Below are 9,162 nucleotides of genomic sequence, written 5' to 3' on the forward strand. Positions count from 1 at the left end.
AGACCTGCAGGCAGTGAGCTGGGTAAAAGGGGTATAAACGGTGAAGATTCTTACTTTCTGTCAGCTTTTGTCAGATATCACAGGATTTCTCAGATGCAGCAGTGTCCAGCCGGTAAAGTTTATCCTGCTGCCTATTCCAACTGCTGGGGAGGAAAATTTTGACTCTGTCAAGATTCTTCTAGCTGACCTGAGAATTAAAGTGATATGAAACAGATTAACAGAAGACAAAACACAAAATTTAGTTATGTGCAAATGGAGGCCCAATGTTAAATTTGCGAACAAAAGGCAAGCAGCTTTTCCCCTTTTTATTTTATTTATTTTAAGATTTTACTTATGTATTCATGAAAGACACAGAGAAAGAGGCAGAGACATAGGCTGAGGGGGAAGCAGGCTCCTCATGGGGAGCCTGATGTGGGACTTGATCCCAGGACCCCGGGATCACAACCTGAGCCAAAGGCAGACACTCAACCACTGAGCCACCCAGGATCCCTGCTTTTTACGAAGAAACAATCTGTGAGGAATTGACAGGACAAAGAAAACTTGTGTTTGGGAGCTTCAATTAGCAAGGAAATCTAACAGAATTTGGACTAGGGAAGTAAACTAGTAAAAGTAACAAGACTGGTCTATATAGCTTTCTTAGCCCTGAATTCCCTATCTCTGGTGATAAGGATGACTCCTTCTGGTACAAGTAGGGTGCCTTCCACATGGGAGATTTATTCCTGCCTTCTGGAGACAAAGGGAGGTGAGAGAGTTGTCTTACACAGGCTGTTGTTGAAGTAACTTTAATTCAAAACAATTTGCCAGTGTGGCCCATTTGCAGTCCCCTGCCATTGGCCCCTATGTTCATTTGTATAGTGTAGGGCTTGGACTTAGGCAGATACCTTAGGACCTACAGTAGTCCTACCCATAACCCAGCCTGTCCTGACATTTGCCTATTCCAGGTCTCCAGCTACCCTAGCCTGCGGATTCACACACATGCAGACTGTACTTGGTCAGCTGCCCTTGGCTGCCGGCACCCTGCAGGCCTGTGGAACTCAGGCCATTCCAGACTACCCTTAATACCTTCAGGGAGGTAGAAAGCCTACCCTGAAATGTTTACTGAGGTGTCAGTTTTAGACTGGCCACCATCAGTCCCCATTTAGACAGGCTAATAGAATCCCAGACTTACCAGTAATTAAACCTCTCAGCTGTCTCTGATTGTAACATTCCCTGGTTCATCTGCCTGGCCCAGTCCAGTCCCAGGCAACAAAGTGCAAATTCCTCCAGCTTTGCCTTCAGAAGGAATAAACCCATCTGTGTAGGTTAAGTCTTGGAATTAGGCAAATGCTATGGACTCCCATCACGCTGTTCCTGAGCCATGGCCTCTCCAAACTCGTGTTCATTCCATTTCCTGGCTACCCTAAACTGTGCTGCCAGCACATGCCCAGCTCAGAACACTTCAGTCAGCCTGAGGGAACCTAGGACCACTAGGCTGCTTAGCTGGGGGCTGGCCCTAAATAACTGTATAGGTTTAGTGTAGAGGGGACAACCCTTGAACATCACCCTGAGGTGGCAGCTGCAAGCTGGGGACAGCCATTCCCCATCTGGACTTGCTGCCTGAGGAGTTCTAGGGCTTCTCTAGCCAACTGAGTTGCCAGGGGTTTCTTATTAGATGAAGCCCTGTAACTTCAAGCTCTTTGTTTAGAGGGAATTTGTTTGCTGGGTAGGTTAGTGCTTTTGAGTATGCAAAAATTTCATCCTGTGAAAATGAGTAAAGGAAATCTCATTTTAAATGGAGTCTGGAGGGATGCCTGGGTGGCTCAGATGGTTAAGCTTCTGACTCTTGGTTTCTCCTCAAGTCATGATCTCTGGGTTGTGGGATTGAGCCCTCATGGGGCTTAGTGTAGAGTCTGCTTCAGATTCTTTCTCTATCCCTCTTTGCCCCTCTCCCACCCCAAATAGATAAATAAAAAATTAAAAAACAGGGATCCCTGGGTGGCGCAGCGGTTTGGCGCCTGCCTTTGGCCCAGGGTGTGATCCTGGAGACCCGGGATCGAGTCCCATGTCGGGCTCCCGGTGCATGGAGCCTGCTTCTCTCTCTGCCTGTGTCTCTGCCTCTCTCTCTCTCTCTGTGTGTGACTATCATGAATAAATAAATAAAATCTTTAAAAAAAAAAAAATTTAAAAAACAACAACAAGAAAATTTTAGGGACACCTGGGTGGCTCAGCAGTTGAGCATCTGCCTTCGGCTCAGGGTATGATCCTGGAGCCCTAGGATTGAGTCCCAAGTTGGGCTCCCTGCAGGAAGCCTGCTTCTCCCTCTGCCTGTGTCTCTGCCTCTCTCTCTCTCTCTCATGAATAAACAAAATCTTTAAAAAAAAAACCCAAAACATAAAAAATATACATATTATTATGTATATCTATATAGATAAATGGATAAAATATTTTCAGCTTTATCTATAGTTTGTAAATATTATTGATTATATGTGATTCTTTATAGTACAGCACAGAGTATATACAGAATATGGGCATATATTCACTGGTATACACTGAATATACGGAATACATTTCAGTTTATTAAACTTTTAGTTCAGGTATTTAAACATTTATTTATTTTAGAGAGAGAGTGAGTGAGTGCAGGGGGGTCAGGAGGGGGAAAGGGACAAAGAGACTCTCAAGTGGACTCCCTGCTGAGTGCAGAGCCACATGACCCTGAGATCATGACCTGAGCCAAAACCAAGAGTCAGATGCCCAATTAACTGAACCACCTAGGCACCCCTATTTCAGTTATTTAGATGGTTTTCTATAGAGAGGTATGTGCTAGACCATAAAATAGACTGATTTCTTATTATGGAATAACCCAACATATTTGAAAGCCCCTGCTCTTATATCCCAGTAAGTTGAACAACAAAAGGGTCTGTGTGGCGAGCTCAAAAGGCCAGTACAAAAACCACCACCCGTTCTGTCCTATACACACACAGCAGCAACTCCTCAAGGCCAAGCTGTAATTACTCTGTGAGAGGCCTGTTTTTTTTCTTTGTTGCCTTGTCTTTTCAGATTTGCAGCCAGTCAGCAATCTTTGTTTAATGGAACTTCCCCCATTTCTGATAACAACTTAGAAAGTTGGAAGCTCTGTTGACAGCTTCCTCACTATTTATAGCTCTGCCACCAGTTTAGAAGTTGTCCCATTTTTTAAATCTTTACTCTGCCTACGTAACTTAGAGAAGCCCTTTCAGCAGTAATATGAGGATCCTGTTGCCCTTGCCTGTTCTATCATTCCCTCTCTATCAGAGCACTGCCACTGTCAGATGAGACCACAGACACCAGTGAATCTTATGTCATTTTTTAAAAAAACCGGTGCTGTTGTTTTTTAACTATATAAGTTTCTATTAACCTAAGGTATTGCATAAACAATTAAGCTATTCTCTAAAAGTAAATGTGTAATTATCCTGTAACAACTACTGTACATCATTTCTAGATAAGCTAAGTTTTTGCAATTTAGAAAATAACATTTAAACTAATAAAGTTGAAATTATCAGCAAAAAAAAGTTTTAACAAGCAACCAGGGAGGCACCTGGGTAGCTTAGTTGGTTACATGTCTGCCTTCAGCTCAGCTCAAGATCTCTCTTGTTGGGCTCCTGCTCAGCGGGAAGTCTGTGTCTCCCTCCCTCTCTGCCCCTCCCCCTGCTGGTGTGCATGCACTATCTTCCTATCAAATAAATAAATAAAATCTTAAAAAGAACTACTAGAAATAATAAGGATAAAAAAAATGACCATATATGAAAAATAAGGAAAATAGGATGAGGCATGGTATGAAGGACATCACTGTGTGTGTGTGTGTGTGTGTGTGTGTGTGTGTTTGGGAGGGAGAAGAAGAAAAAAAAGTAATTTTGTCATAAAATCTATTCATTGGCTCTCTCCTTTCCGCCGCCATCCTGGTTGCGTGTGGTTGACTGTGATCGCCATGTCTTCTCACAAGACTTTCAGAATCAAGCGATTCCTGGCCAAGAAATAAAAGCAGAATCGTCCTATTCCCCAGTGGATTCGGATGAAAACTGGTAATAAAATCAGGTACAACCCCAAGAGGAGACACTGGAGAAGAACTAAGCTGGGTCTATGAGAAAGCATCGCACATCATGAAATAGCAAACATAATTGGCACGCATATTAAAGCCGCATAGAGATCACATGTTCCTATCCTGTCAATATGGAAACATCCTTCCTACCTGGCCAATAGACATGTCTTATCAAGGGAATGATTTTCTCTGTTACTATACCTCTATACCACTAGGTTGGTTCAGTAATAAATGTGAGACCTTTCAGCTGAGCTGCTGTTGTGTCCTGATTTGTGAAGTACTGAATTCCCCCTCCTGTCAGATCTCACATAACACTGTCTGATAGAACTTTCTGCAGTGATAGAAAAGGCCCTTGACAACGAAGTATTTAAAGTGTGGCTAGGGGATGCCTGTGTGGCTCTGTCTGCTAAGCGTCTGCCTTTGGCTCAGGTCTTGACGGGGAGTCAGCATGTCTCCCTCTCTCTGCTCCTCCCCCTGCCTATGTGCTTTCTCTCAAATAAAATCTTTTTAAAAAAAAATCTATTCATTGTTAGAAAAATAGGAAAAACCTAAATAGACATAGAAGACTGTAGAAGTTTTATGGAAAAAGAATCTTGAGAAAGGAATTTTATATATGGTCAAGTTGGCTAAAAATTAAATTGTTATTATAAGGGTTTTAAAATTAAGCCTTACTACCAATAAGGTACTTTTGGAAAGCTAAAAATTCTCCTTTATCTATTAAAAGGACAAAGTTTTCTAGGACTATTGGTCTGCTTTTGATAAAATATTGTGAAAGGTAATCTAATTAAAAAGCAAAAATTTTGTGTTTTATCAAAATAATTTCTTCATGTTAACCTTTATCATCAGGTCTTTGATTACTCAAGTAAACTAAGTCTTCTGGATATTAAAAAAGCAAAGTTTACCCACAATGATGTAACAACCTATTATATTTGCCTTAAATCTTTTATTGTCACATTGATCAAATAGACAAGTAAATATTGTTTTAAAATGGCCTGTGATCCTATTTGGTCAAGCTTTTGGTCAAAACCTTTTGATAGTTTTGATAAACTTACCAAAATCAAATTCTAAAATGAAGTCTTTTTGACCTGGAAGTAACTTGGAAAATATAAAAGGGGAGATGTTACACTAATTAGCATTATTTGATATGTTATAGTATGTGGGCAGCATTGTTAAATAAGAATAAGAAATAATAAATAAGAATAAGAAATAAATAATAAATAAATAAGAATAAAAAAAATAAATAAATAAGAATAAGCCGCCTTCTCTCTCTCTCTCTCAAATAATACATAAATCTTTTTTAAAAAAATAAAATTAAAAGAAAAGGAGCACCTGGGCAGCTCAGTCCATTGAGTGTCTAACTCTTGGTTTTGGCTCCAGTCATGATCTCATGGGTCATGGGATCTGGGCCGTGTCTGTTGGGCTCTGTGTTTAGCAGGCAGTCTGCTTGAATATTCTCTCCCTCTGCCTCTCCCTCCACTAGTGTGAGCACTCTGTCTCTCTCTCTCTCTCTCTAAAATAAGTAAATCAATCTTTAAAGAATACTAAGCCTTCTTTATATGGTTTTATATATGCATGTATTATAAGTGTTCTAGAGGGATGCCTGGGTGGCTCAGTGGTTGAGCATCTGCCTTGGGCTCAGGTCCTGATCCCAGAGTCCCACATTGGGATCAAGTCCCACATTGGGGTCCCCGCACGGGTCTGCTTCTCCCTCTGCCTATGTCTCCGCCTCTCTCTGTGTCTCTCTTATGAATAAATAAAATATTTTTTAAAGTGTTTTAGAAATTATATCAAATTCCAAAATCTCTAATGTCCTCGTATATTGTTATCAGTCATAATTCTAGTTATCTTGAGATGTTTGTCACAGAAATAATCGAATTTCTTTATCAATGACACAATGAACTCCCCTCAGATCTCTAAACATCGCTATTTGCAAGTATTTTGTCAGCCACAGAGAGTTGTTTGAAGTGCTATCATCAAAGAGATTCACGAGGAAGACTTTGACAAGTACTCTAGAACACAGGTTTTGATCAACTGAAGATCACAACACTGCACTCATTAGAATTTCTGAAACTATAATGGAAAACTGACTACCTTCATATTCTGTTTCCCAGAGTTAAAGGACCTCTGTTCTTCTCTTCTTGAAGCTATCTGCAACTTCAGGTAATCTGGTAAAGTGGACTTTTACAACAAAGATTGAAACATTTATCCTTTTCTCCCCACCTGATCCCTCTGGAACTCTGATACTCTTCTCTACTATTCTCATTTTTCATGACAATGTAGGTATCTGGATCGGTTCAATGAGAATCCGTTCTTGTAACAGAACTCCCATTGCACCTCATCCCTGCTTCTTTGACCCACAGTTGATAAAAGGAGATACACCTCAATATTGTAAAGGCCTAAGTGCTTCTGTTAAAATAATTGTGCTTTGGTCGCACAGTTCACAGCTGCTCCCAGGAGATGAAGCCCTTTTAAACATCCCATCTTGCAATCTGGGGACTTCATTTACCGGAAAAGACATCTCCAGAAAGACTCTTCCACTCCATTGGAAAGACCCATATCAGCTACTGTTAACCAACACTGGTGCCACCACACTTCAAGGACTAGACACTTGGATTCAACTTGTCCGGTGTAAAGGAAGTACCAAACCCCAACTGGACTCACACAAACTAGTGACCTGAAAGGAAAGATGTCCAGGAATTGAAACCAATGACAATTGAAGGAGACAGCATTCCCAACATGGCCCGGCCAAGTTCTGCTGCTTCTGACTTTGTTACCCCACCACCCACTCTTGAAAACACAGTGCTCTTCTCTTCTCTACATCTCTCTGTCTGGTGCAAAAGGCAGAAACCTCTCTGAGTGTTGGATCTGTTGAAACTCCAATCTGTTTATGATGTTGGAGGGCCCCTGGCCTTACCTATAACTGTTTTCTCTTTAGTTGCCCATGCCCCTGTGCTGATTTACCTGCCAGCCTTCGGAGGTTACCTATAGAGTTAGGTTGTTATGACCAGGTGTTCCCATGCTTGTTTCAATCTTTCCCCAGTCGTAACCGTACCAGCTCAGCTGAACGCCTCCACTTCTGTCAACCCTACTTCCCTCACTCCCACATCTCCTTTTCCTTACCTGAATACAATCTGGGTCCCTGACCCATGGGAAAGACAAACAGGTCTGTACTCCTTTGTGAAGTTTTCAGAAAAGGCCCCTTTAGGAAGGGATAATCTCACATACAATGTCACCTCAACTCCTCTGATCCATAATTTGAAAGGGTTGGTCAAGACATTCAGCTAATGAATCTGTCAATAACCAGATCTTAGCTGGAGTCCTCTAGGGTCCACCCAGTTTCATTTATGTTTGTGGTGGACAGCATTTCCTAGGGGCACATAAATGCCCACAGCTGGCCAAATGGAGGTCAATGTTTACTGGAATATTTCACTGTCTGTCTTAACCGGCATAACAAATCAGAAGCCCCCCACTGGTCCACTCCACTGAGCCTCAATGGCTGTCTTAAATGGAGCTTCCAGGAGACACATAGGACTCTGAGTTTTCCTCCCTAGGAAGAGACTTTCTCCCATAGATTGGAGTCAATGCCAACAAATGCAAGATCCAAAATCTCTCCCCAACATTAGCAGAGCTAGCTGACTCCACAGCCAAAGCACCAGCAGTCCAACAATGGCCACTTGGCTTCTGGCTACAGTAATGTTGGGTAATTGCACAGCCCCTGATGATCTAACTGGCTGAACAAGGAGGCCTTTGTGCAGTAGTAAATACCACCTGCTGGACATGGTAAATTCCCCTGGGTATGTATACCTACCTGCACAAAATCAGACAATAAGCATTTTGGCTACAAAGAATTCTACCTAATGATCTATGAGCCTTGACCTATTTAGCTGGCTACCTGAAGGGTTTGGGCTCTCGGCTGAGGACTACTTTTACTTTGTGTAATCAATTTTAAACTCTGTACCTGTTGTCTGCCAAATCCCTGTGTAGCTGATATACCCAATAGGGTGATGCTGGCTCAGTCCTTCAAGATGATCTCCAACACTTATTACCTCGATAAGACACGGACTTCAGGGGCACCTGGGTGGCTCAGTCAGTTAAGTGTCTGTCTTTGGCTCAGGTCATGCTCCCAATGTCCTGGGATCAAGCCCCGTGTCAGACTCCCTGCTCACAGGAATTCTGCTTCTCTCTCTCCCTCTGCCTCTCCCCCCACTCATGCTCATGCTCTCTCTCAAATAAATAAATAAAATCTTTATTTAAAAAAAAAAAAGGTACAGACTTCAGTTGGAAGATGCCTGAGAGTCTCCTTCCTTCCCTTCCTCATTACTCAAATGTGGCCTTGGTGGTTTCCAAACAGTGCACTTTCCCTCCAACATGGGACATGACAACCAGGACAAAAAGCACTAAATGCATAAAACCTTACTCTTGATCAGCAATGCTTTTGAGGAAAGCTATTCATCAAGTGGGGCAAGTGTGAAAATGGGTAATGGAACCCTCATAAAAATGGAGCCAAGAAGCCCCAAAGGGAGGACCTCTTGTAGCACTCACTGCAGCCTGCAGAGCTAACAGGAAGGACAGGGGGAGGACAGTTTTCTCACAGGAATTGTGAGTTCATTCTCCAATGAACTTTTAACTGAAACAACCCTCCTTAACTTCTTGAAATCTAATAAAAGCTGACCTTCCCTTCATGTCTTCAGACTTGCCTGTGGTTTGCTATAGTTTGCTTGTCCCAAGTTGTAATTTCTCTGCAAGTCTCAAATAAATTTGTTTTGCTGGTAAAATATTTTATTTTTAAGTTTATTTTATTTTATTTTTAAGGTTGACATCCCCAGGAGCCTCTCAGACAGACCCAGCCTCTCAGGATGATAGCCATGTCCTAGGTTCCTGGATCCCAGAGCTTTGCTACATATGCGCATGCACTTCATGCCCTTTGCCTGACCTCAGGCAGCCCAAGCAGTCCAAGGGGCTGGTACCGGAGCCAGACACCAATCCCTACATAAGCTATGGTGTGGAGGGGACCCTCCACCCCGAAAATCACTCTAAGGTGGCAGCCACAGATTAGCCAATCTCAGTCCCCATTTGTCCTCGCTGTGTGAGGTCCTGGGCTGCCCCAG

At 42.3% G+C, this 9,162-nt stretch overlaps 1 pseudogene; it reads left to right on the forward strand.

Annotated features, from left to right (window-relative positions):
• Positions 1-3,854: 3,854 nt before the first annotated feature.
• Positions 3,855-4,427, forward strand: LOC106557636 (annotated as a pseudogene).
• Positions 4,428-9,162: the final 4,735 nt, after the last annotated feature.

This window comes from Canis lupus, chromosome 23 (genome assembly GCF_011100685.1).
Source record: "Canis lupus familiaris isolate Mischka breed German Shepherd chromosome 23, alternate assembly UU_Cfam_GSD_1.0, whole genome shotgun sequence".
NCBI classification, from domain to species: Eukaryota; Metazoa; Chordata; class Mammalia; order Carnivora; family Canidae; genus Canis; species Canis lupus.